Source organism: Zootoca vivipara, chromosome 4 (assembly GCF_965207765.1).
Source record: "Zootoca vivipara chromosome 4, rZooViv2.hap1.1, whole genome shotgun sequence".
NCBI classification, from domain to species: Eukaryota; Metazoa; Chordata; class Lepidosauria; order Squamata; family Lacertidae; genus Zootoca; species Zootoca vivipara.
The window spans coordinates 71,104,829-71,132,490 of NC_142587.1; the positions used below are offsets into that span (position 1 = coordinate 71,104,829).

The 27,662-nt window shown below is 40.1% G+C and overlaps 2 protein-coding genes across 13 annotated transcripts in view; one reads left to right on the top strand and one right to left on the bottom strand.

The window, feature by feature from the left end:
• Positions 1–27,662, top strand: part of CMSS1 (cms1 ribosomal small subunit homolog) — a 180,679-nt gene that overhangs the window by 27,923 nt on the left and 125,094 nt on the right. The gene's annotated exons all lie outside the window — the stretch shown is intronic.
• Positions 1–27,662, bottom strand: part of FILIP1L (filamin A interacting protein 1 like) — a 156,823-nt gene that overhangs the window by 24,361 nt on the left and 104,800 nt on the right. The window contains exon 1 of one of the 4 annotated variants that reach the window (XM_060273728.2): positions 5,920–6,016. The exons of the other annotated variants lie outside the window; for them this stretch is intronic. The gene's annotated coding sequence lies outside the window, so the exon portion shown is untranslated. Of the gene's footprint in view, positions 1–5,919; positions 6,017–27,662 lie in introns of those variants that run through there. 4 annotated transcript variants of the gene reach the window in all.

Consider the following 27,662-nt stretch of genomic DNA (forward strand, 5'->3'; position numbering starts at 1 on the left):
TATGGGAAGCTGCATGTACTGACTCTGCACCTTAGCTTGCACATCTGCCAGCAGGCTTAATTTCAGGTGTTCATCGCGCTAAATCAGTGTGAGAAGAGGAAGTGCTGTCTGCTGTTGACTTGACTGTGAAGGAGTACAGTCTATCCGCCATGCCCTGCTGAGTGCAATAAAGCTTGGTAGTGTTAATGTGATAGGTTATTCCTAGAAATGGACTGTTGGTTCTTCTGTATCAAATTCTTGGCATCTGCTGTGTGAAAGCTAGACATTTCCTTAGGTCCCAGAAGGCTGAAGGCTGCAAAAGATTCTGGATGTACTCTGATAATATTGTGGGAAATACTAACAAGAACCCAGCTCCCTTCAGGAGTTGTAACACCCCTCACAAGTTAGTTATGCAGCTTAAATTTGAATGTGAAAACCTGAGACAGTCTTACAATCAGAATCCCTACCGAAAGAAAGCTTGTAGCACTAAATAGACAGTTTGATACAAATCTCAAAAATCTTCTTGGGTAAGCCTGAAGTATAACATGCAGTACTACATATACAACCCCTGGAAATCACAGTGAAAAAAGATGGCCAAGGTTAATCTCGCGTTAGAAAGAGATGCAGTTCCCTTGCATAATTAAAATAAATTAGAGCTAGATAACTAGCAAGAATATTTCAACAGTTGGAAGAGGTCAGGAATGATAGCACTGCAATTAATCTATTTGGTTTTGCTACTTAAATAGCTGCTTATTAATCAGTAATTGTAATTGCTTAGGCGCTGTTTGTACCTAGGTTTGACCGCAGCACTTTAGAAATATTTCAGTCTCTAGTAGTTATTAAATTTGCTTTTCCTTAACAGGGAGAAGCTCATTGTTGGCTGGATGCAGTTGGGAGTGTGGCGTTGTCTCTTGTATTGCTGAGCAGTACTGTTGAGGAATGGGAGTGGAAGGGGGATGCTTTAACTCAGGCACCCCCAAACTTCGGCCCCCCAGATGTTTTGGACTACAATTCCCATCTTCCCCAACCACTGGTCCTGTTAGCTAGGGATCATGGGAGTTGTAGGCCAAAACATCTGGAGGGCCGCAGTTTGGGGATGCCTGCTTTAACTGATACATGGTTGAACTTGTGCTGTGCTAAGAAATATTGATTTAGAGATGTGAAGAATGGTGAAGAGGACAGGATATAAAGATGGGATGTGTTTTTTATTTAACATTGGGTGATGGGTTCCCCCATGACTGCAGTATAAATAAATGCTTAGGTAAGGTTTTAAATCAAGTGGTTTTAAACCAACCACTGCTGTGTGGTTGAGATCTTGTGGGTCAAGCTTACATATAATTCATCTGAGCTACAGTGTTCCTGGATTCAAATGCTACCAGTGTGGAATGGGATTCTGACTACTCGCAAGTGGGAAACATGCCACAGGCAAATACTTGACTCCCCTTCAATTGTCATAGTATTTGTGATGGGACATGTGGTGGCCATACTATCTCCCTTTCATCTGGTATGAAGCATCCTTTGCTTCTTACAAGAGGAGAGCTTTTTCTAGTACCTTTTAAAGTGGTTATTCAGGTCGCAGTCTGAGAAATGCATGTAGAAAGTTGTATGAAAGAATACAAAATAGTGCATGGGGTACCATTTTCATTGTAAGGCAGCTCCTTCGTGGCAGTTGACATTATTAATGGATGTGGTTTGCTAAATGAGGTGCTGTAAATACACTATATACCCTTTTCTGTATATTTTTTCTTATCAGTACCACTTAGGATATATTGCTCTCTTTTAGAGAAGGATTAAAAGGCTGAAATTTTAAGAGCTGATGTGAGAATATAAATAAGCTTGTTTATATTCACAATATTATTATTACACTAACCTGTTTCCCACCCCCTCTGCCTCTTTCAGCTGAGTGGTTTGTGAATGGAGCAGGGCAGTGGATGTTTAGTGATCTGTAGTACTATGTGACTGGTCCCCACACAATTGATGCGAGGGAGAAGGAGAAAACAAGCACGTTGGCTCCACCGCCTCCGTCACCAGCCCTGTCATCCTCTAGGAGTTAGAAGTCTGAATGTCTGCAGCAGGAAGGCTTCTCTAATGTAGCCTCCCAGCATAATTAAGAACCTTGATCCTGCTGGTTTCTAAATCATGTGAGGAGCCTGCATGGGTACAGCATGCGCCTTCCTGCAGACACTAGCTGTCCTATATCAAGGTGACGGGAATGGGCACAGACATGAAAGTTAGGGTGAGGGCATTACCACATTCTCCCTTATTGCTTTGAAAAGGCACAGAGGAAGGTGGTGTGGCCTTTTGTGGCTTTATGCTACCTTCTCAACTCGGAAGGCTTTTATTTCAACTTATTTTTTATTATTCTGATATTCCCAAAAAAAACAACTGTGACCTCCTTTGACCTTTTTCCGGAAGGAAAAAGTTATGTGTGCAAGCACTTCCATTCCATTTAAGGTTCTAATGGTCAAAGGATTTGCCAATCCAGTTATTTTTTGCAGGATGCCAACCTAGTCAAACATTTTAAAAACTAGAATTCCAGCTGATTCCATTAAACTGATAGCTGCTTGTGAAGAACTGGCTGTTAGGGGGGGGGGGAATACATGAAGGCATACTTTATGTTGATTCTTACTTTAGCTAGCACTGACGGAGAAGTTTTTAATTCCCTTAAATGTAATAATGGACATGCATATGTTGATTAAAAAATTGTCATAGTTAGAAAGTGGATTTTTCCTATTATGGACTGTTTTGATTTCCATATGAATGAAATTCAGTTAATACTGCAACCCTATACCCACTTTTCTGGGTCTCCTATTGAACTCAATATGACTAACCTCTGAGTAAACGTTGATAGGATTGCTGTGTAACAGCTTTTTAAAAAAAGCTTAGAATGGCTGCAATTGATGGAGTAAAAAGGTAAAGGGGCCCCTGACCATCAGGTCCAGTCGTGTCTGACTCTGGGGTTGCGGCGCTCATCTCGCTCTATAGGCCGAGGGAGCCGGCGTTTGTCCGCAGACAGCTTCCGGGTCATGTGGCCAGCATGACTAAGCCGCTTCTGGTGAACCAGAGCAGCGCACGGAAACGCCGTTTACCTTCCCGCCGGAGCGGTCCCTATTTATCTACTTGCACTTTGATGTGCTTTCGAACTGCTAGGTGGGCAGGAGTTGGGACCGAGCAACGGGAGCTCACCCCATTGCAGGGATTCGAACCACTGACCTTCTGATCAGCAAGCCCTAGACTCTGTGGTTTAACCCACAGCGCCACCTGGGTCCCTAATTGATGGAGTAGCAACTTTAATAAAACTACATCTGCATAAGAGGCTGTTCAGTCAACACAGAACACTTTAATTGTTTAATATTAAATAATTTTGAAAATTGCATGTTTAGGGGAAAATAGCTTTTGAGGATGAAACTAGTTTGGAACAGTATATTATGACAGGGAGTGTTGTAATTGGCCACAAGTTACATTGTCCACAGTGATGTCACTAAAGTGACGCCATTACTATTCAAGGCCCTCAGAGTTTCCCTTTGTTCCATAAACATACTGTTGAATCTATAAACATGACCCCCATCAATCATCAGTAATCCACTGGCAGTTGCAAAGCAAATTCAGATGGCCAGTAAGACATATTAGAGTGTCCCTATTAGATACAATGCATTTCTTACAACTAGAAATGTAATTGGGCTTCCACACACATGGTAGAATGGGCATGATAAGTCAAAGTTAAAGGTTTAAGGTCTTATCTGCAAAGAAGTTGAGCATGTGCTTAAATTTCCCACAGGAATCGATCAGGCTTTAGTTTTTGCCTGTTTCTTTAGTATGTCTTTACACAGTTTGATTACCAAAGATCATGTAAAAACAAGAATGGGGTGTGTGAAAACAATGCAATATTGATTAGTAGTTTTGAAATTAGAAGAGTGGCTGAAATTCTTAAAAAATAACTTTTATGCGGTCAGGTGAATGAGAGCCATATTTAACTTTATGTCTGAAGTAAGTTTTAATCCATGTAATTATACAAGAAGTGTAAATGCTTTTGATTAGTTAGTTCATCAGCTTAGATGCAGTTTGTTCTTCTGTCAGTGTTTTTAAGATGAACGTTAAATAGTAATTAATTATTTCCCTCTTCTGGTGGTTTCAAAAGCTTCTGGCTGATTGGAGGAACCTTTGCATTGCTGCTTAAAAGCTCTATCAAATAAACTTTTATGTTACTTGTTCCTTTTCAGATAACTGATTTAGCTTTTGAACTTTATCTTGTGGTGCCTTGTAATGTACTTTTTGGCACCCTTTGGCTCAAGGTATGACTTTTCTCCTCAATGAAGTGAAATGTTTCTGTTTACCAAGTAGTGAAATGGCAGTTGCATTTGATAAAGCAACAGTTAACCATATCTGCAGTTGTTCTGCAGGTGCAACTAAAAAGAAGTAGAAAGAAGCCCTGCCTAAATTTAAGTTGCTCCCTTAAAAAAAAAAGAACAACCAACCAAGTTAGTTTGAGTTGATGTCTTTCGCTTTGTAAATCAATTCAGCAAGCTGCTGTTGAGCCGGTCTCAAAGCACCAAAAGAACTAGGATTTTCTCTTCCTTAATTGAGCAGCTTTGTTCTAAAAGCCTAGAAAACATTGCTAATTTTCCAGATGTAGGTGAGTTAGTAGCGAGTGAAAGATTCACCCTGGCAAATTTTATTAGCCATTTGGGAAAGTTTCTATGAATCAGATGCTTTTCCCATGTTGTGCTTACTGCTTCTATGTTGGTATTTAAAACAAAACCCAAAGTTCTCAAGCGTCAGGTATACGTATGGTGATGTGCACATGCTATATACATTGCAAGCACCTCTTAAAAAACAAAAACAAATACTGCTAAACTAGCTGTTTCTTTCCATAATATTTAGTACTTAAAAAAAAAAGTTAATATTGCATGGTTCCAATTGTCCTTCGGAGGCATTGTTTTAAAGCAGTAGCCTTAAATTAATACATAGGAAGTTCAAATTTCCACAAATCAACATACAATTTTTAAAGATATATCTGGTGAATACAGAATACACATTACAGAATAGTTCAAGTTTATGTGTACCTTCAAACTCCCCCCCCCCACAAAAAATATCATTTGCATTCACATGTTAAATTCAGTTGACTACACTGTTTAATCTTGCCATGAATAAATATTGCTGATATGAAAAATGGTGACATGGTACAGATCACTCTGTTAGGGTTCAGCCCTGTAGCGTTCTGAGAAATGTTGAGTGACCTTAATGCCTGGTAACCTGGACCAATTAGCACCTTGCAGAAATGTGCTTTTCAGAGAAGAAAAGCTTCCGTTTTTTTTAAGTAGCACTATTTCTTTAAACAAAGGTATGAAAAGGATCTTTAAGGTAATTAGTCTCCCTTCCCTCTTTCAACTGAACATATGCAGTCAAACAAACAAAAAGCAACTCCTGAATAGAACTGAAGCATTTGCATTAATAGTTGCATTAAGAAAAATTCTAAATCAGTATCTCATTGAGTACATCTTCTAAAATTGTTGAAAAGTACAATAAACTCTTTTCTATACATGTTTCCACATGCCTGTTAGTGTGTCACTTGCATGTATAAAAATAATCGCTAAAACTTTTTATTCAGAACATTACAACGTTGCTGGGTCCTTTCCCACAATTTTAAATATAGTTATGACTCTGTCCAGCACACACTTGGAATCGGAGTGTGATTCATAGGTTCCCCCTTTCTCAATATTAAAGCCTCATCTTTTGGTTTGGAAATAGCCCCCTATGCTTAAACGGAGAACATTAAAAAACAGTTTAGTTGTTGTTTGCTGTAGCTGATGATTCAAAAACCTCTGTTATGCAAATTAAATCATGCACGCTGTGGATTTCTTTAAAGTGAACCAAGTTAACTTTGAAGCAAAATGTCTATTGGTTGCTAAAAGAAACTTCATCCCACAACTTCCCTCTTACCTTCAGTGAATGAACTGCAGAGTCCCTGTGTTAGCTATTGCTCCGTGGTGCTGGGATTTTGATTCTCTTAGGCATCAGGGATGTGAGCATTCCAGCAGTTACACCAAACAATGAGAGAGAGACTCTCTGCATGCCCCAAGCCTATGGAGCATTACGTCATGGCAATACCATATAAGGAACTCTGTGTTGTGCAGGCTCCTTGTGTCTGTAGTGTATTTCAATGATAGCCAGAGCTCAAAGCTTATTAATGTGTTCTGGCTCCAAGCTAACACTTTGGGCTGTGTGAAACATTTCATTTGTCTAATCAGTTTATGGCCAAAATGAATGTTCAGGAGAGTTAAGTTCAGAGCAGTTTCTTCTCTCTGCTGATAATAGAGTAATAAACTGGTTGTTGCATTTTAATCTTCTCATCTTGGTTTTCCACAACACAACTGTTTGGGGGAATTGGATCGTAGGTTTCTCCCTCCTGCTCCTTCTCTTAAAAAGGGTGTGTGTGTGTAGAAGCTTAGCTAGAATCCTTTGAGAGAAGTATGAACACAAACGTTCTTCTTCTTTTTGTTCTGTTTTATTTCCTGATGATGTAACTAGAAAACAATTCTTCAAGTGATGATGGGAAGGCCAGATGAGAAACTGGGGTGTGTGTTGAGTGTGTGCTCACTATTTTCCCCTTTAAGCCCACATTAACAGCCCTTTCATTTAAATTTGATTTAAGATTCTTCATTGGTTATGCTGTACTAAATTGAAAGTTTTTAAGGAGGACATTCATTTGATTAATAATTGGAAAAGATAATACAGGGAAGCTGAAAATAGAGAAAGAGTTTTAGAATTTAAGGGGCATGTAACCTAATTTGCTTCTGTGTTCTGTGATATGTGAAGGGGGGAGGGACTGCAAGAAAAGGACTGCAAAATCTCATTGAAAGGTTATTGGGAATTATCTGATTAAATCCCCTGCATGTTAGTGAAAGAGTCTGAAACTATATGAATAGCTCTTTAAAACCACTTTGTTGTGTCCCTAATCCATGTAGCAGAGCACATCTGCCTTCATTTATGAATTACTTGAAGTTCAGTCCTTTGCGGTATAAGTCTGTCCATGTTTACTCAGAAGTAAGTTACTCAAAGTTCGGTGGAATTTACTCCCTAGACACTGAGTTTAGGATTTCATTCTTTATTTGTTTACTGATGCATACTTTAATTATTCAAATATTATAAAATATTAGTCTGACATTCAAATGCATAAAATAGCACAAGCCTATGGTTTTTCTCAGTCTGACTTTCTAAAAGTGACTTTCTGAAAGTAAAACCATGAAAATATGAAGCAATTATTTGATTATTTTTTGAAAAATGCAATATTTGACGAGAATTTATTTCAATTATGTAACTGTCATAACATCCTTTTAGCGGATTAGATTCCTTGTTCATCTAGTTGAGTACAGTGTTGTCTACTCAGATATGGGGGACCTTTGTCTCTTTTGAACTACAACTCCCACCATTCCTAGCGCACATGGCCATTGGCCAGTGTTGATGGGAATTGTAGCTCAGCAACATCTGGAGGACCAAAGGTTCCCCACACCTGTGCTACCTGCAAGCCTCTGGAGACAGGCAGACAGGTCTTTCCCATTTGCTCCCTTTAACTAGAGATGTAAGTGATTGCACATGATACCTTCAAAGCATGTGCTCTATTACTGAGCTGGGGTTACTGTATGCAATTATGCAAAATTAAAAATATCCCTTTGTATAGGGGTGGACAGAGGACACATCTGCTAGGCCTCTGGGTGATTTGTAGGGTTTCTTACTCCCAGTTGATCAACAGCTAGGCTCCTGAAATGGAGAAAGCTTGAGAAAAAACCAGGAGTGTGTTTGTGTGTGCTCTGCTCTTGAAAAATAAAATTCTCAGGCTGAGCATGTGCTCCATTCATAATTTTAAGTGTGCCCTTGCTTATTTTATTTATTTATAAGCTTTCTTGCTTGCTCTTCACCATAAGGTTCCAGAACATGTTGCAACAATACAAGATACAATTAAAAAAACCAGGGGGTGGTATTCAACTAAGTTTAAGTAGACCTACTGAAATTTATGTCCATAACATAGTTATTAATATAAGTGAGTCTACTCTGAGTAAAGCTAAGTTGAACATGACACAGATCATACCATTAGTGTTAGAAAACAAGCAAAGTGGTTCTAAAAGGAATATAACAGTATAAATTCAACAAGAGGGCTGAATTCCACAAAACAAAAAACATGTTAACAGTCAAAGATCAGGGTGAACCACAGTATCATGTTATAAAATAAAAGCAGATACTACATACCTGAAGCACCTCTGATGATATTATGACCAATTCTGCTTTTCTAAGACACTTTTTTGCATAGTCAGTATGGGTGACAGCTAGGGTTAGCTATACTCTGAGTAGACCCATTGACATCAATGTAGTTAACTCTATTGATTTCAGTGGGTCTTGGCTATCACCCTATGTATTCTTGCATAGAAACCAATTTAGCATTGTAAAGAGACAATTCTTTACAAATAGAATCATAGAATTATGGAGTTGGAAGGGACCTTGAGGATCATCTAGTCCAGCCCTTTGCAATGCAGGGATATGCAGCTGCCCCATACAGGGATCAGACTGCAACGTTGTCGTTATCAGCACCACACTCTAACCAATGGGGGCACAATCCGTCCTTGCTACCAAAAAAAATGGGAAGGGAATTGTCCATTGAAGTGATGGGGAAACTGGTTTTCTTTCAAAGGTGGGGGAAGTAAAGTGCAAAACGTGGGGAGAATTGGGCTCAGATAATGTGTGAAAAGTTATAGATAAAATCAAGGTCTTGCACTATCGGCTGTAAAGGTGTGTTGGTTATCCCTAATTTTCGAGTTGAGCAGAGAATACTGTATGGTATGCACTCAAAAACGCCCTTGTATATACCATAAACAACTGATATACTTGCACTTTCATCTAAATGCTTCCAACTCAAAGGTTACTGTCCAAAGCTGGTTAGCAGCAAATATTACATAATGCTTTAGGACAGGAAATGAAGAGTGTGTTTCATTAATGTTGAGGGAGGAAATAAAGTAGGAGTTTCTGGAGGAAGTAACTTTGATTATGTGTTCATGTTATACATTCTGGTTTGACTTGTAACTATTACATGTGTATGTATGTGTGTGTAAAAAAAACACCCCTGCAATTTTTCATAAAGTGCTTTGAGGTCTAGTCATGGGCTGGGAGTGGGGAGAAGAAGCCTATGAAATATTTTTTAAACAAAATATCCAGTTTATTCTTCACTATCCCCTTTTCCTCACGTATATTTGACAAATGCTTGCTCGTTTGTTGTATTTTCATCTTTAAATTGAATGTGGGAATATGGCCTCTTTCCATTTTAAAACCATACTTAAAACATACCAGACTCAACAACTGTGACCTAGTAAAAGGCGACCGTATTCTGTCTCCTTGGCCTAAATGTTCTGATTACAGCCTGTGCCATTTTCAGAATGTCGCCCTTAGGAAGCAATTGCAAGCTTTGGACATTTCAAGCTTTGGGGGCTGGGTGAGAGTTCTAATCCGTCTGTTTATAAATTTGAAGATACAACCAAGTGCCCTAATCCAAGAAAGGACCATATGGCTTCTTTGTGCCTGTCCCTAGATGCATAAAGAACCAAGCATGTGAACAGGTGCTGTGCATGAAGTTGATCTCCCTGATCCAGTGGCTGCTGCTGCACCTAAAGAGCTTTGACAGCATTTATTCCAACCAGTTTTTAGAGATGCTGAATTCATTCCTGCCTGCTCCTTACTCCCCATGAATAGCTGGCTACAATTTTTTTAAGAGGATTTATGTGTACAGCCCCAGCTTCTGCTGAATGCGCATTTCATTTGGGACCAGGATGTTCAAAGTGTCATTTTTGCAGCATATGTGTCAAACTTGCTTCACAGTACGTGACAGCAAACTATTTTGTTCATGGATGTTTTAAAGCAGGCATGCCCAAAGTCTGTTTCGGGGGCCTGTCTGCCAGTTTAATCCAACCCCTGTGGCAATTTATTTCCTGGGGTAAAATCCTAAAAAAAGCTTAACAACTTCAATCCTAAAAAAAGGTGAACAACTTTGGTCGGCCCGTTGGCCGGCCCTTACGCGTGTTCACTTCATCAAATCTGGCCCTCTTTGAAAAAAATTTGGACACCCCTGTTAAAGTCTGTGAGTGGCCTGTTACAACTTGCTTCAGCACTCAAATGTGGTGTTGTTGTCATTATTGTTGATTTGTTTTAAAAGGTTTAGATACATCCTTCAGCTAAACTGCTAGGGCAGTAGACAAAAACAGGATAAAATACAAAAATAAAATACAAAAATAAAACATCACAACTTACAGCGATGCTTTCCAGATGTTGTTGGACTACGACTCCCCATCTTCCCTGACCTTGTTGTCTGAGACTATTGGGAATTGTAGTCCAAAAACATCCAGAGGCCAGCCTTAAGTTCAGAATGACCAAAAGTTTATATCAATAGAAGAGCATGGATGATTTTTATTACACTTAAAAAGGAAAAAAAAAAGGCTTCCGGGTTCAGCGCCAGCGCCGATTGGCAGGGTTTCATCTCGTCTCCGAGACGGCCCGTCCCTGCTAGGAGTGGGGAGGGCAGCGAGAGCGACGCTGCACCCCTTAGAACCTCGGGAAGGGCGTCCCGGGGGCAATTTGCTCGGCACAGCCCCAATCCGGACTCCCCAACTCTTCGGTTAGCTCTAATAAGAGCTCCGGAGCGAGGAGGGTAGAAGTCACGGGGGCCATTTTGAGCGGCAACGTTATTCTAGCAGGGAGAAGCTTCAAGCCGAAGGCGGAGAGCGCTGGATTCTTCCGAAAATAAAACGATTGGAAAAGACTGTAAGTAACCTCACGATTTGGATTATAAAACAATTTCAAAAGGATCCCTCAAAGGCATCAAAGAGAATCTCCCCTTTGATGCAGGGTGAGAAGGGGAGAGAGACTGTGGTTTATGACTGCCCTGCAGCAAGAGGTAAAGACTGAGAAAAATCTTTCTTTTCCTCGGGAGCCGGCAGCCTAGACAACCCAGTGAGTTGATCAGGATTTATGAGTCAATTTTTATTTCACTTTGTATTTCTGGACTTTCTGGAATTTCTTTTTTGGTTTAAATGTTTGTGAAATGTGAGTTCGAACTTTATTGTTAATAAGACTTGAAGAATGCAGCCAGCTTGTTAAAATGGAGTCGAGAAAATAAACTGTGATCATATTCCACCCCACGTGACAAGTTTTGACCTTGGCAGGATTGAATTATGTCAACAAAAAAGTGTTCCCCTGAGTTCCAGCGGTTTGTTTTGACCTTAATGTGGGAAACAAGAATAGAGCTATGTCAAGAGGAGACACGACGGCAAGAGTTACAGCAAAAATTTCAGATGGTGATGGCAGAATATGATTCCTTAGGAGATGAAGCTTTTGACACTGAAAAAGATGAATGTGAGAATGACAATGATGATGACTGTGATTTGGAAGGAAAAGATGAAGATGAGGACTGTGATGATTCAACACAAAATGAAGCACACCACGAAAAAAATGATGACTTTACTCTACAAAAAGTTGGATGGAGTGCCCTGCTTTTGAGGGGGGCACGATTGGTATTATTGGAACTCCAGAACGCCCACAGGGAAGAAGGAAAAAATATGCAGAGAAGAGAAGAAATTCAGGGGTCCTGTATGGTGGCCTGGATGGCAAAAGACTGTAAACAGGGGGTGGGGTGAAGGGAAAGTGATGTTGCGATTATATGGATGGATTAACAGGTTTATAACTGGTCTGCTGATTATGGAATTTGCTGGATTGGGGGGGTGGAGCCGGTAATCGGGGATGTAAGGTTAAATTGAGAATAGTTATAGTTTTAAAAGTGAATGGATTTTGGAAAATGTGAAAATATGGAGGCTTATAGAGGGAGAAAAAATTAGGCACGGGAAGATAAAATGGGAGTTTGATTTTTCAGTGATTTGAATATTAGATGAAAATGTTAACAATTGATTTATAAGTTGTATAAGATACAAAGGTGTATTTTTATAAAGTAAGAAACTGTTGCAGATGATAAAAAAGGGATGAAAACCGGGGAAGGGGGGGAGGGGAAGCCCACAAAATATGGTTTTACAATCATGAATGTAAGAAAAATTTTTCTGTTTTGTATTGTTTTTTTTCTTTTTTTGCCCTTTCTTTTTTTTCTTTTTTCCTATTTCTATTTTTCTCTTTTTTTTGGTATGACAATAGATGGTTGGATGGATGCCCTCCTGCGTACTGCCCTGGTTTGCTGGAGCTCCCTGGTGGCAGGGGGGGGCTTTGGGGTCAGGGGAGGGGGAGGAGGACAGAAATCCAAGCATAAAATGGACCATCTCTGACTGTTCACATACATGGGATACTTCTGTGGCAGGGGAGGACCCATGTGGGTGGGTAGGAAGGAGGTGGAAAAGGTGTTTATGTATGTACCGTTTTTTTTGTTTTTTTGTATTCTGTAAAATTAATAAAAAGTATGTTTAAAAAAAAATAAAAAGAAAAAAAAAGTTATTTGCAATAGTGACTGTAGCAATGTATCCCAGTAATTCTGACTCTCCTGTAAGGAGCAGTTGCCTCTTAGTTAATTCTACATAGCTCGGACATCATATGAATTGGGACAAAGTGCTTCAGTGCTCCAGTTCCATTGACTTCAGTGGTAATACAATTAACTACCAAACCTCTGAAGACCAGGCTAGCTATTAAATGGTTTAGCACTAGTATTCCAGGGCAGGGGTTTTCATCTGAAGATTATTAGATTGCTCCCTTGAGCCCAATAGATTTGGCAGGCAAGAGTGGAGGAGTTCTCCCTTCAACCCATGATGTGGATCATCAACTTATCCTGAGCAGAAATCCCTGCATAGTTGTCTGCCTCATCTGCCTTGGAGTCTGATTCTCAGATTACTCCTTCTTTATTCCTGTAGGGCATTTTCTGACACCAAGTGTGTAGTGGTCGAGTCTCAGGGTCCATGGTAGCCACTGATCTATTACAGTTACTCCCTCAGTACTCATTTTAGAGAAGAACTCTACCATAACCTTTCTGAACCTCCCCAACATACTAGTTGATGTGATGTAGTGGATGAAGTGTAGGGGTTATGAGACCCAGGTTCAAATCCCCACTCGACCATGAAGCCTAACCTGCCTCATACCTGCATGGTTGCTGTGAGGATAACATGGGAAGGTTTAAGGGAACCACTTGGAAGTGGTCAAACATGCTGTACATCTCTTGAAGTCTATAGTACACTGTACCACATGTTTTTTCTCTCCTTACTCACTTTCTTGTTTCAAAGATATTTCATAGGTTATTTTGGAGGAACAGTTATTTTTTTTAAATGCTATATTTATCTTTCAAATACTGCTGAAATTAACACACATTTATATGGTGAAAGTACTCGACTCTGCTAGGTGCTGTGTAATTTAGGTATTTTTATGGAGATGCTTTCTTTGACTTTTAGTGAGTGCTGGGAGACATGTTAACACTTCACCTGCTTTTTGACCACCACAAAATTAACTGGCACATATGTGGCTTTATGCTATCCCCTACTATAATAAAATGGAGCAGGAATCTTAAATGCTAGTATCTATTCTACTTTCTCTTTCCTGTTTTTTGGAGTGCAGGTGAAGAAAATGTGTTTCCTGATCCTGCTGGGTTGGTTTGAACATAGACCTATGAAGCTGTTCCAATACTGAGCTAAACCAAGATGGTCTGCTGCAAGGATTGGGAACCTGTAGCCTTCCACATGTTACTGCACCACAAATCCCATAATTTCTTACCATTAGCCAAGCTGACTGGGGCTGATGGGAGTTGGACTCTATCAACGCATGGGAGGCCATAGGTTCCTCATCCCCAGTCTTGGTGACTGGGAGTGGCTCTCCAGGGTATCTGACAGAGCTTGTTCTGCTACCCGTGTCCTTTAAAAAACCCATAATAATTCAGAAACTGAACCAAGGAGCATCTGCACACAATCCATGTGCCCTGTCACTGGGCCATGGTCCCTCCCTGAACAGTGATTTTGGTAGATAAAATTTATTTCTTGTTGTAGAAAGAGACTGTTAGTAAGAAGGAGCTGGGAAAACAGTGAGATCTTACAAATATGCTCTTCTATAAGAGGAAAGGGAATGATTTAGATGCTGACTCTTGCTAAACAATTCCTGTCTCCTTAGTAACCAATCATAGTTTTTTTAAAAAAAATTGTTGTACTTGTAAATATTATGGCAGGATAGAATACCACAGAATCAGAGAAACAAGAGCTAAAGCCTGATTAGGTCATTGCGACCCTTGCGTGCCAACACATAGCTGCTCCCTCTTGACTGTTGAGCCTGGTTTGTTTTGTCTACTCAATGCTTTCGAATGGGCCTGAACTTGTGATTTTTTTGTACTTTAAAAAACACACAGATTAGCTTTAACAAAGCACATATAGATCAATTGATCAATCAGGAATTAAGGAGCATAATGCCTTTAAAGTATATTCAAAAGCCAGTCTTCTTTTTCTTGCTCAACCCTGATAGGGTGGAGGCACTGTTGGATAGATAGATAGAATCCCTTTCTCCAGACCAGGTAACTATCTGATATGGGTGGGCTTTCGATCCCTCTGAGAGACCAGGATTTCAGCTTGTGCGTACTCTTTGATTCAGCCTTTTCACTTGAGGCAAAGGTGTGACTTCTGTGATGTGGAGTGTTTTTCTTTAACCAGCATAGGCTGCCATGTCTTCTGAGATAGTCTGGCACCAGTTACCCATGCTTGGGTAACATCCCTTTCAGACTACTGTAATGTGTTGTGACGTGCAGTGCATGAGACTTACCTTGAAGCTGCAATTAGTTCAAAATAATCAGCCAGGACTTTAACTTGGGTGACTCATTGGGAACATATTTCAGCAGATTTGAGAGTTCTGCACTGGTTAAGGCCACCTTTCCCCATATCAGTTTGTCCAAATGATCTTCCACTGAGATTTTTCTCACTGTGCCACTAGCCACCTGAGATCAAGCTTAGTAAAGGAGCCTTTTCATCTGTGGTGCCCAGGTTGTGGAACACTATCCTCAAGGAAGTGTCTCTGGCGCCCATTGTATTATCTCTTAGATAAGACATTTAAAAGAAAATTATCTCAGGCCTGTTAGTGAGTTGTGCTTTTAAACTGTGGGAATGAAGTTTTTCCATTCTGCTCTTTGATTTGGTTGTCTGTTCAACTGTCTATTAGTTTTTATTGTTGTGTTGTATACCTGATTCCCCCCCCCCCCCGGATTTTAAATTGTATTATAAACCTCCCTGATATAAATATGTGTCAAGAGCAGTATAAAAATGCCTTAAATAAAATTTCGCACACTATGCTGCATAAGTCACTCAGCCTGCCACAGTTCTGAGAAGAATGATGCATGTATCTGCAAGCATGTTCATTGCATTCTTAGCTTACAAATTACATGTTTTAGGTGTAAGGTATTTTAAGCATACACTTTAAAATGTAAAGGGAAACTATATGGGCAGTTTAACTTGCTGCTTGCAATTCCTTCACCCTGTTTCCTTCTTATCAAATTGGCCAGTGCACATGGCTGTTAACTGAAGGGCTGGCGGTTTGAGCTCATCCATGTGTTAGGCAATGCCTTCCTCATACCTCCCCATAATTTTCATGTGGAGGGATTATGACTCAGAGGTACAAATATGTTTTATGTGCTGTAGGTCTCAGATTTGAACTGGCTAAGACCTTAGAATCCAATGTAGAAAATACTGGGCTAGATGAAACTGAGACTGACTTCTTATGAGATGGAGGTGCTGTGGTTGGGCGATTCTTGTGTCCAGGAATTAGCTGGGTGACCTGGCAAAGTGGGGAGGAGGCAGTAGCTTGCACCAGTGCCCTGTGGTGTGTGAACTTATTTGCCTTTTTAACAGGTTTATAACCAGTTTTTTAACCAGTGCCCTGTGGTGTGTGAACTTATTTGCCTTTTGAATTAATTGAATGGCAAGCTAGAAGTCATGAAAAACTTTCGCATTTGTATTATTTCTTATTTTGCGGTTTAGGTATTCAATGATTCTGTAGTTTTAAGAAGGATAGAAGAATTAAAGCAAGTTATCTGTGTAAAAAAAAAAGTTTAATTAGAGTATAACAAGTAGTCAAATAGAATATGTTGCCTTTTTATAACTAATTGAGGAACGCTTTAAGTGGAACCTTGTGCCAAACCTTCTGATGTCAAACTGAATTCAAGGATTTGTTAATTTTTGAATCTGATTAGCTCCAGAGAAAAATTGTTTTGACATGACAGGAACAATAGAGTACAATTTGAAAAGTGTGTGTGTGTGTGTGTGTACATGCACGCACACACACACACAAACTTGTGCAAGGTGGGGAGGGAAATTTAGTCCTGCACACTGTTTCTGCATTCTTCCCCATAGTGTTCTGTGGGTAGGGAAAGATACACAGTGTTTCAGTTAGGCAGAATTGCCATATGATCATATGTGCTAAGCTCTTGTTCCTTATGGTGTCAGAGACTCGTTGTGGTTTGCTTGATGTGAATCATTTCTTTCCCTTGAGAAGGCACTGAGAAACCTGTAGTTGCACATAGACCTTCTGCATGCAATTGTTACATGCATGCTTCCAATGAAATCTCTGCATGGGGGTTTGATTTCAGTTAATCAAAGATCTAATGCTATGTCTTAAAATTATGGTAGCTTGGGTTAAATGGAGATTGATGGGTGCAGAACTAAGTGAAAGGTATGAGCTCAATTGCTCAACATAGAATGGGAAGGAGGAAACGAGTAGGACATCTGCATTGTGCACCTGGTTAGCAGATGCGTAGATGTACTCAGTATTTGTTCTGGGGTGCACTAGATGTTAAAATTCCAGGATGCAGTTATAGTAACTAAGAAAAACTGAATTGTTTAGCCTGCAAAAACCATGCAAATTAATCATTCCCCCACCCCCCCCCAAAAGATCAAATCTGCATAACTTGCATCTTTTACCTGTTGTCTTAGTTGTGGAAGTGGAAGAGCTCAATAACAAATGGAGACAAATTACAACCATAGAAAAATCCAAGAACCAACTGAACAAAGAGATTAAGTGAGCTGCAGCAGAAAACTTGTCCTAAGCAATTATTTTGAAAGAGTGTTAAAAGAGCATAACAAGTTGGAAACCAAATCTAAATGGGAATCTATCTTTCTCATTTTCATATCATTATTCTTGCAAGAACTCTGGATTTCTGCTCCTGCCAGCCACCGAAAATCTTATTTGGTCACATCTCACTTCTGATTTCTGAGATTTCAGTGGACATTGCCAGTAAGACTTTAGATATATCTTTGTGAACCTGTTGGCTACACACTTGCTTTAAGAAGAAAATGAAAGCTGAGATTGCCAGGAATCTGAATTCTGCAATCAATACCAGATTCTATACAGTATTTCTATATCCTGTACCATAGCAGTCTACATAATATTGCACTGTAGTAATATAGTTTATGGATGCAGAAATCCTCCTTCTGTACTATTAAGTAGTATGGGCATAGTATTTTTTCTAATGATAATTAGGATTTTATTACCATATAATTCTTTACTATCACAATTGCTATTTTTAATATGTCTCTTTCAGAATTGTCTCTCAAAACAACTCTTAACTTGTGGTCTAGTCTTACAAGAAGTGCCCTACACCCCTCTCTATTTACCCTCCTTCCAACTACAACTCTCTGACTAGCCAAACAGTTATATCAGTACCCTAGGGGTACTGAGCAAGTTTATTTCTGTTAAGGAATTTGTGCTGAACCGACACAGTGGTTAATATATCCCACATGCACTATTCTGGAAAGCAGATTTCTAAGAAAATAACTCCGCTTAAAGAAATGTTGACCTATCTGTTTGATAGATTGATGACACAGGTATTTTGTCTTGGTCGTGTGGCTCAGTTCTCTATTCTGGAAAAGTACTTTGTTAATATCTTGGGGACATGATCCAGCCAACGATAAGCACTCTGAAGCCTCATCAATTTCTACGGAACGGATTTGAGAAAAAACTGACCCAATGACATTAACTTTGGGCACTTAACTGAATCTTCACTTGGTTTCCTAGGTCAGGTGCAGATGTAACAAAGGGGTCCCTTAACCACATTTATGGGATCCTGAACTGGATATGGCCTCATGCTCTCCCTCCCCTCACACCACTGGAGTGCATCCCCCAATAGGGATGGCTTACCAATAGGCACAGAGGTATGTTACCGAATGTACGATCTCATTACAGAGCAGGTGGGGAACATGTTTTGCCTGAGAGCCACATTCCCTTTTAGGCAACCTCTTAAGGGCCACATACCAAAAGTCAATAGGGCCAGAGGCAAACATGAGTACAGCAATAGATGTACATCTTGCGTTTGTACATTAGGGTAGTTTCCATGCACTCACCCATTTCTAGCCTGTGTCCAGACAAGCAAGAGGCATCATCAGAGCTCAGAGACACATTCCAGCTACTCGAAAGCACCCAGGGGTACAAGGCAAGGCCAGAGCGGGGTCTGGGGGGAGTTTCATGAGGCAGATAATGTAGTCTAGGGGCCTGCATTCAGCCCTGAGCCTGAGGTTTTTCACACCTCCATTAAAGGATGGCACATGTTCATGTATTATTACTTGATAGCACCATGGAGCATTATTTGGATTTTTCTGCCTTGGGCACCAAAATGTTTTGAGGTGCCTCTCAGCCTCTTCTCCTGTTCCTCACCCCTCATTCTCCCTTTAAAACTCCCGAGAGGGAGCACACATGCACATTAGAATTAGAGAGGTGAGGGGAACGGATCTTCAGAGCTCAATGTAAGAGCTCCTCAGCTTTATTAAACACACTGGCCCTTGTCAGAAGATTTCACACAATTAATTAAAAACCTGTAGCCTTGAATGAAGAGGCATGCAGGCCTATGAACAAAAACAAAGATTCTTGCCTCACAGAAATATTCAAATGAAGGGATAAAGGAGAGGCCTCTCGCATCAAAGCAGACCCAAGCCTTCCCAAAATGGCGCCTAGAACACAAAAATACTTCAATGGGAGCTCAAATGGATGACATCTCTCTCCCAGGTGGTGAGGTAGCTCAACAACTTAAACCTTTCAAATACAAACTTATGGTGGGATGGGATATATTTCTGAATAGAAAGATAGTGGACCTGGGCTCATGCATTGAAGGCACAGATGAAGCGGTAATGAAGCATTTGAGCTCACAGTTTCAAGCAAGAAGACCGTTTAAAACTGGGGAGATGAGAGGGTCAAATAAAATGGAAATAAATGCAGCAAGTGGTTCTCGTGCCTTGGTAAAATGCTAACCAGTTAAGAATTTTCACTTGATACCCTGTGTGCAGTGTTGATGATGTTGTTTCTGCAATTCTACACATACCACAGGCTGTCAATTGAGTTCAAGGTAAGGTAATACAGGAAAGCATTCTTTGACAAGGGAGGTCAAGATATGTGGTAGTAAGCTTTAAGCAACTGCACCAACAGAAAACTGCTAAGGATCTGGAAAGCACCTGGTTCCCAGTGTACTATGGCTGGAGGCTTCACACACGAACAGCTTTGCCACTTACTACCAGTATGACATCATGTCACTTGCTGAGTCATTCCTATGATTTTTCTTACACCCGCAAAATCTCTCAGGCACAGTAATAAATGTAAATGCATTACATCATATAGGGGGGGGGGGAGAGTGAAGCCTTATTAACTCAAACTACCCTGAGGGCAGGATACTATTGTTAGTTAACAGTGGAACACCTTCACAGATTTCACATTGCAGGATATAAAATATTATTAACATAGTAGTCTGAAAAGTTAAAACTATTTGACTTCAAACAGAATTCTTAAGGGGGGGGAAGGTGTATGATAAGCAGATAATGACTTCATTAACAGATCCCTTTTTAACTATTTATTTCTGCCAATGAGGTGTGTGTGAGAGAAGGAAATAATATTTAAAATTTTATAACCACCTTTCTGAACCATGCTGTTGAAATTTCACACAAAGTATGTAACCGTTGCTGCTAATGAATACAAAGAAGGCAGAGCAATTTCCTTGCAGCCTGTGGTTACATTTACTGGCGAACGATTCACTGAAACACTACTTGAAAGAAATTCAATCATGGAATATAAAACTACTCTTACAAGCTACTTTTAATAGTGCAATCCTATACATGTTTATTCAGAAGTAAGTCCCCTTGAATACATTGAGACTTATATTGCAATTCTATATACACTTACCGGAAGGTAAGTGTTTTGCAGTATACTTATAGGAATATTTACTTAAGAGTAAGCCCCACTCTGTTCAGGTTACAGTGCAGTCTGGAGAGTTTATCATTTGTTCATTAGTACTGTATGTGGTAAGTCATTCCTAGCCTGGAGATGATAGGTTAGATTGGATCAGGACTGATGTAGAACTTTCAGTAGAATGGAAGGGAGAAGGTGTAGGCAGCTCTGACTCCCTATATTATATGTTTGTAAAAAGAGTTGCCAACTTTCCAACAAGCCTTCTGTGTCCCATACATTTACCCTTTAACAGCAGTTTGATCTGCAGACATTACCAGGCAATCGTGTTCCTTGCCAGGTCTTGAAAATATTTGCCTGTCTGCTGTTAAATGCACCATCACATGTGCCCCCCCCCCGATCAGCTGGCAACCCTAGTTATAAATAGAGTGAACACATTGTTTGCTGCATGCCATATTGAAATTAATCAGGTTTATATGTTGGGAGCACATTGCAGAACAGAATATTTAAGTCTTCAGATACAATTCACACCCATTTCAGTTAAAATTAGTTGCCTTTAACTTTATGAGACTTAAATGAGATGTGACTAACTAGTTCTCCCACTGATCTCAATTAACTTTAAGTGCTTTTATTCTGGATTAGGATCTCTATTTATATTGCACTTCAACTTTTCAACCAAATCATTGTTTTTCAGGGATTACATGATGAAATCCCCTATAGGGATTATTTCTGAAACACGATTGAAACCAAGCTGACAATGATTGGTGTCCAGTAGGTTCCTTTAGTTGTGCTGGGACATTTTGCAAGTAGTCTAGCAAGTGTATCTCAAAGGTTATATGCAGTGCAATTTGGAAAACCTGTTGTGGGGTATTCAAGATAGTTAGATATATCTGGAAAATGCCACAATATGTCCTCCAAACTGTATGAGACAATAGGAACTTCTCCTGAAGCTATTACAGTCATACCTCAGTTTAAGTATGCTTCGGTTTGAGTACTTTCAGTTTAAGTCAGGCATCCCCAAACTTCGGCCCTCCAGATGTTTTGGACTACAATTCCCATCTTCCCCGACCACTGGTCCTGTTAGCTAGGGATCATGGGAGTTGTAGGCCAAAACATCTGGAGGGCCGCAGTTTGGGGATGCCTGGTTTAAGTACTCCACGGACCCGTCTGGAACGGATAAAATCCACTTTCCATTACTTTCAATGGGAAAGTTTGTTTCAGGTTACGTATGCTTCAGGTTAAGTATGGACTTCCAGAACCAATTACACTCATACTTCGGGTTAAGTACGCTTCAGGTTGAGTACTCCACAGACCCGTCTGGAACGGATTAATACACTTTCCATTACTTTCAGTGGGAAAGTTTGCTTCAGGTTAAGTACGCTTCAGTTTAAGTACAGACTTCCGGAACCAATTGTGTACTTAAACCGAGGTACCACTGTAGTGATATATTAGCCCTAGGATAACTTCCTAAGGACTAGTGAGCAAAGTTACGTCTCTTTTAGTAGCAGATCTTCGTTTGAGGTCCCAAGCCCCTGACGCTGAAAGGCAAACTATTTTTAACTCCTGAGTATTACTTAAGTCTTGGTATACTTGTGGTATTCAGCTCATGACTTTGGAACTCTTAGGCCTGCCAGCCCTGTGACCTCAGTCATACCATTGCCTGTAAATAATTTTGTATGTTAATTTTCATTCTGAATGATGCTCTATGTATGGTCTTTCACCACTGCTTGTGTGTTTATGTGGGAAGTGCTTTTCATGTTTTCTGAGGCTGTCTGTTTGGAAAAATTGCACCACCTCATTTGATCCTGGATGAACAAGTGCTCTATGAAAGGATGGGTAACTGGACATGGGACTTTAGTAAAGGGTTTTTAAAGAAAATAATTTTGAATAATCAGTGCTGATGGTGGGATTAAGAGACTTGCAGGAGAATCTTCTGTCTAGAAACTGGATGGGTTCATTTAAGGTGGCTTAAAAAAACCCACACACAACGCATGCAGTTTACCACTGCAGTTCATTTCTGACGTTATATTTTCTGGATTATGAGTCATGGATGTCATTATAGTTAAACATCCATGTACAGAATGAATGCACTTCAGAGGGACAGAAGTTAAAGAAAAACAGAAGTGTGAATAACTGCTAATGGCATGCTTCATGGCTCCATTCAGTCTGCCATTTCATTTCATCATACATAAGGGGGATAGTTGAGAGATACCTTTCTTGACATTTAAATGGCAACATATGTTTGCAATGGTGAATGGAAACTATAGTTGAAAAAAGACGGGCATATGGCATTGAGAAGGCAAGGAGAAAATTTGTTGCCCTAATATGCACCATGTAATTGGTACACTTAACTGCTGAAGTGGCTGTTTTATTTTATTTTATTTTTTAAAAAAACTGTTCTCCATTTGTGTAAGTTTTCCCAGTCCGTATGTGTTCAGTGCCTTATGTGCACAGAATTCAGGCTAGCCTCCCCTTCCGAGGGGAAGTTGACAGACAGACAGGAGTGTGTAATAGGAGCATGGGTAGGAGCATGGGTAGTTTTTATTGAGGAATGGTGTGGTGAGTTTGGTGCATTGTCACAAATATTGAGAAAACATTTGTTAAATTAGAATTTCAGAAACAGAAAAATAAGATAACATAGGAACATCAGAGATGCATTAAATGCACAAACATGTTGTTGCGTTTTACAGTCACAGGTATATTAATATTCAATGCCCTTGGATACGTTATGATGAAAAGGTAAAGGGACCCCTGACCATTAGGTCCAGTTGTGACCGACTCTGGGGTTGCGGCACTCATCTCGCATTATTGGCCGAGGGAGCCGGCGTACAGCTTCCAGGTCATGTGGTCAGCATGACAAAGCCTCTTCTGGCGAACCAGAGCAGCACACGGAAACACCGTTTACCTTCCCGCTGCTACTTGCACTTTGAGGTGCTTTCAAACTACTAGGTTGGCGGGAGCAGGGACCGAGCAACGGGAGCTCACCCCGTCGCGGGGATTCGAACCGTCGACCTTCTGATCGGCAAACCCTGGGCTCTGTGGTTTAATCCACAGAACCACCTGTGTTATGATACTATTAATTGTGTCCCCCCCCACCCAGTTGAGTTTACAGTGTAGTCCTACCAACTTTGAGAAGTCATATCCATTGCGAAGACTTCCTTCAAGCAAACATCAATAGAATTATGTTGTATATGATTTGATACCTGAAAAGTCATCTTACCCCTTATGTAACTTATGATCTCTGTGCTCCGCAAATGTGGGTCTCTTGTAGATATTACCTTTTAAGGAAGTCTGTTCTGCCCAGGATAGGAATTGTTTGTAAGTTTTTGCAAAACTGTTGACTTTCAGATACTTTGCTAAAACTCCTCTAATAACTCTGCAGGTGGTCATGTTTTGTTTCTTTTAACTTTCTGGATAGGCGATACTGGCACTTAAGTGTACGTAAATGGGACTTGCTGCTAGCTTTCTTTTCCACAGCAGTAGCATCCCTGTGCTCAGATAACAACCCCTATCTCAATTTCCTGCGAGAGAAGTCTTAAAACTTTTTGTAGACTGAATGCAAGCAGCCTGCCTTTTACTTTAAGGTTCTTTCCTAGGAAGCTCGCCCCAAAATGTTTAAACACCTGGCTGATTACTGTATTAATGATTAATCATTACAATCCATCACTTATCTGAAGCAGGGGGGGGGGAGTGTAAAAAGGTAGGATATGCACACAGTTGGCAAAATTCTAACAACACCTCTGACATCCCATCTGTTTTGAGGTTAAGGTTGGATTCCAGTAGGGATAAGTCATGGCCACACTTCTCAAAGACTTTGGATTCTGGGTTTTAGGTGCTGCCAATTTTTCCACAGACAGGACTGAACGGTGTCTTACTTGCCTACTGTCTAAGAAAGGGATTGGGAAATAGGCTTTCTGAAATTGCAGAGGATGGTATGTTTGATTCATCTGTGGAAATCTAATAATTGTTTATTGATGTTTTTATCAGTGTGTTTTGCAAGGGCGGGGCGGGGGGGGGGATAATGCCTGTTATTTGCTACTGTTTTTAGATTATTTTCCCCTATGTTCAGTGGTTTGAAAACTATTGCTCAAAGGGAGGATACGGTTATCTGTTGAACGTGCACTGCTGATTTCAGGCTCCACACTGGTACAATGATAACAGTTTAAAGGGGGTTATATGCAGATTCCTTATGGAACTTTGAACACAGGACAGGAGGAGGCAGCTGGGTTTCGCTTGTGGGAATAGTACATGGCTAATTCACTGTGCTTGAATGCAACAAACTGCCTCTGAAGATGGTTTGGAAACTTCATCTGGTGCAGAATTTGGTGGCCAGGTTGCTCACTGGGGCAAAACGGTTTTAACATATTGCACTGATCCTGACACGACTGCACTGGCTGCCAGTTAGTTTCCAGGCCCAAATAAAAGGGCTGGTTTTGATTTATAGAGCTTTAAGTGACGCAGGACCCCAAATCATTCAAGGACCACCTCTCCCCATATGAACCAACCTGGACCTACAGTCATAATCTGAGGCCCATTGTTGTGTGCCTCTCCATGAGAGGTCAAGAGGCTGGCAACACGAGAACAAGCCTTTTCTGCAGTGGCTCCTCATTTGTGGAATGCTGTCCCCAGTGGGGCTTGCATGGCACTTTCATTACATATCTTTAGGCGCTAGGACTTTGGCTGATTAAATTTTGTGGCTTCTTGAATATGTTTATGGGAGTGGGAGTATTGGTTTTCTTTTGTGTATTTTTTGTGTATTTGGTGTTCTCATTTTGTATTTTTGTGCTGTGAACCTCCCTGTGAAATTTGGAGGAAGGGCAGTATATTACTACTACTAGTAGTTGTAGTAATAATAATAATAACCTTAGCTGTGCAAATGCTAACCTTTTTCATTCCATCGTTTATATTTTTAAGCTACAGGTAGATAGCTGTGTTGGTCTGCCATAGTCGAAAAAAATAAATAAAAAAAAATTCCTTCCAGTGGTACCTTAGAGACCAACTAAGAAGTGTGCATGCACACGAAAGCTCATACCTATGGCAAACTTAGTTGGTCTCTAAGGTGCTACTGGAAGGAATTTTTAAAAATAGTTTTAAGGCATTTCATGTATTTTTAGAATTGTATTATTTGAATGGACCAAAAGCCATTGTGTCCAGCTCCTCCAAAGGAAAGCCATTTACCTAGCAGATCAATTCACTTTTTCCAGATCAGTATGCCACAGGCGAAGAGAAGGTGGGTCAGATGCTTGAATAATTCAAACTAAGTCATGTGTTTCGGGAGAAAAAAGAAGCACCTAGTGTTCTCTCACCAGTGTGTCCTAGAGGAAAATACCTTTCTGACGCTAAATGTGGTAGTCAGTTGTAGCCTGAGTATGCTAAAACCTGACCATTGAATCTTCCCCAAAAGTAACTTACCGTGGGGAGAAGGCCACACTATTGAAGGCCACACCTAGTTGGCAATGTTTCTGAAATACCAGCACAAGCGAGAAAAGATAATAGTAACATGACAGTGAAGAATAGTATCACAAATCCAGTGGATCATAAGTGAAGCATGTTATAAAATCACTCATAAATTTCATTAATCTCTCTTTTTGGAACCCCTTGAGATATTTTTCATTTGTAGTTGTATAAAAATGTTACACCTCTAATAGGTTAAAACATATTTTAGGTTTTGTGCTTTGTGTTCTGCCCGGGTGCGGGGGTGGGGTGGGGTGTAGAGCTTAGCATGCATGAACAACAGGTAGACTATTATCAGACCTGCAGAATAGTTCTCACTTACAAAACATGTACAAATTCAGATTTCAGTAAGTGAATTTTGCATTAACTTTAAATTCTCATGTTGATGTCAAGCTTACTTTGAGAACAGAATGTTTATTTCCCTTGATTTGGAGTTTCAATAGTTTTGTATGTGCCAAGTATGAGCAAGCTATATGTGGTCTCTTTGAAAGGGAAAGTGTATTAAATCTGTCTATAATTGTAATGTTGAACATGAATGTGTATAATAGAATCCTAAATCTAAAGAGAGAATTTGAGAACCAGAAAACATTTCCTGTGCCATAATGGTTTAAGCAAGCACATTTATTGTAATGCACATGTGAGTGCCTGCACATATGTGCTGATGTATAATGTGTTTTTTAAGAAGTTCGTCTCAGACAATAAATACTGAAGCCCCCCAAATTTAGTGACAACCGATGACTCACTCTGTCTCATGTCAAAACAATGCACTTTAGTAATTTTCTCATCCCTTGAGAGCCTATTAAACACTAAACAAATGCCTTGGAATGTAACTGATTGAGTGTTTAAATTATGTGCTTTTGCCTGGCCCTATGCCAGCTTCTCACTGCAAAGGATTACAGCAAAGCAAGACCCGTGATTTACATTGACAATGATAATATGCAGTTTGCTTTGCTGGCATCTTGGCTGTGTGTATTTTGAGACAAAGCGTCCAAACAAAGTTTGCATTCTTAGCCTAAATAATTTGAGATCTAAGCATTAAGCTCTTTTAATTAAGTGTGCACAATGGATGAGATAGGCTTCTGGTTTTCCTTATTCACGGGGAACAAAAAGTAGGTGGTTTTTTTTTTTTTTACAAAGTACTTTGATATAGTGCTCAACATCTATATAGTACTTTTGGGTGTTCAAAGCCCTTCACGTCCTTATTTTCAACAACCCTGCAAGGTGGGGAAGTATCTATTGTGCCCATACTACAGCATCCAAATCCTAACATGTTCCACCTAACAGAATGGAGGGTGAGAGTGAGTGGTCCAGTGAGTTTTAATATGCAGATATGATTTGCATGGAAAGTTTACCTAGCCTTATGCACTTGAAAGAGAAGAATGTTGGCGAGGACAAATGTCCTGTCCATTCTACAGGATGTGTTAGACAAAGTGCTCTGCTTGAGCATGCTGGAAAGAGTACCTGCCATCCTCAGTGGTGTTCTGAACTGCCAAAGTCACTCACAGCTCAACTGCATGCTCATCAGTCCTCCCATGATGCACCATTTCCCCCTTAAACTTACCTGGATGCTGAAGGCACTGATGGGCCTATGGAGCCTATGTGTACAATTCTCTGGAAAGACCTAACCCTTAAGACAACATTTTAGCTGCCATCACATCTGGTGACACCATTTAATGTTTACCGTTGTATCCGCGTTCTGCACCTATGCATTCAGTAGAAATATTTTTGTGTGAGTTTGAGGTTTTTAAAAGCCATGGAGTAGAGCCAGATAATCCAGTGGGGAGTTGCTTTTTATTTGAGTGGTGGTAAAAGTGCTCAGAGAAATTGTTGTCTTGTGCTCAGTACTTCTTGATAGATATTTCAGGCCTACAGATGTTGGTATTTGGCAAAAGCATTGTCATGGTGGGTCTCTTACCACTTACTTACAAAACTCATGAAATATACTTAGCTGTGGCCTTGGTCAAAGCTTTTTTCAGCAGTGTTGAAAGTAGAGACTAATGGTCTGTAGGAAGAATAGCTTACTGGTTTCATTTATGTTATTTTGTTTTACTGATTTAGTCTTTAATTGTCTTGTGCTT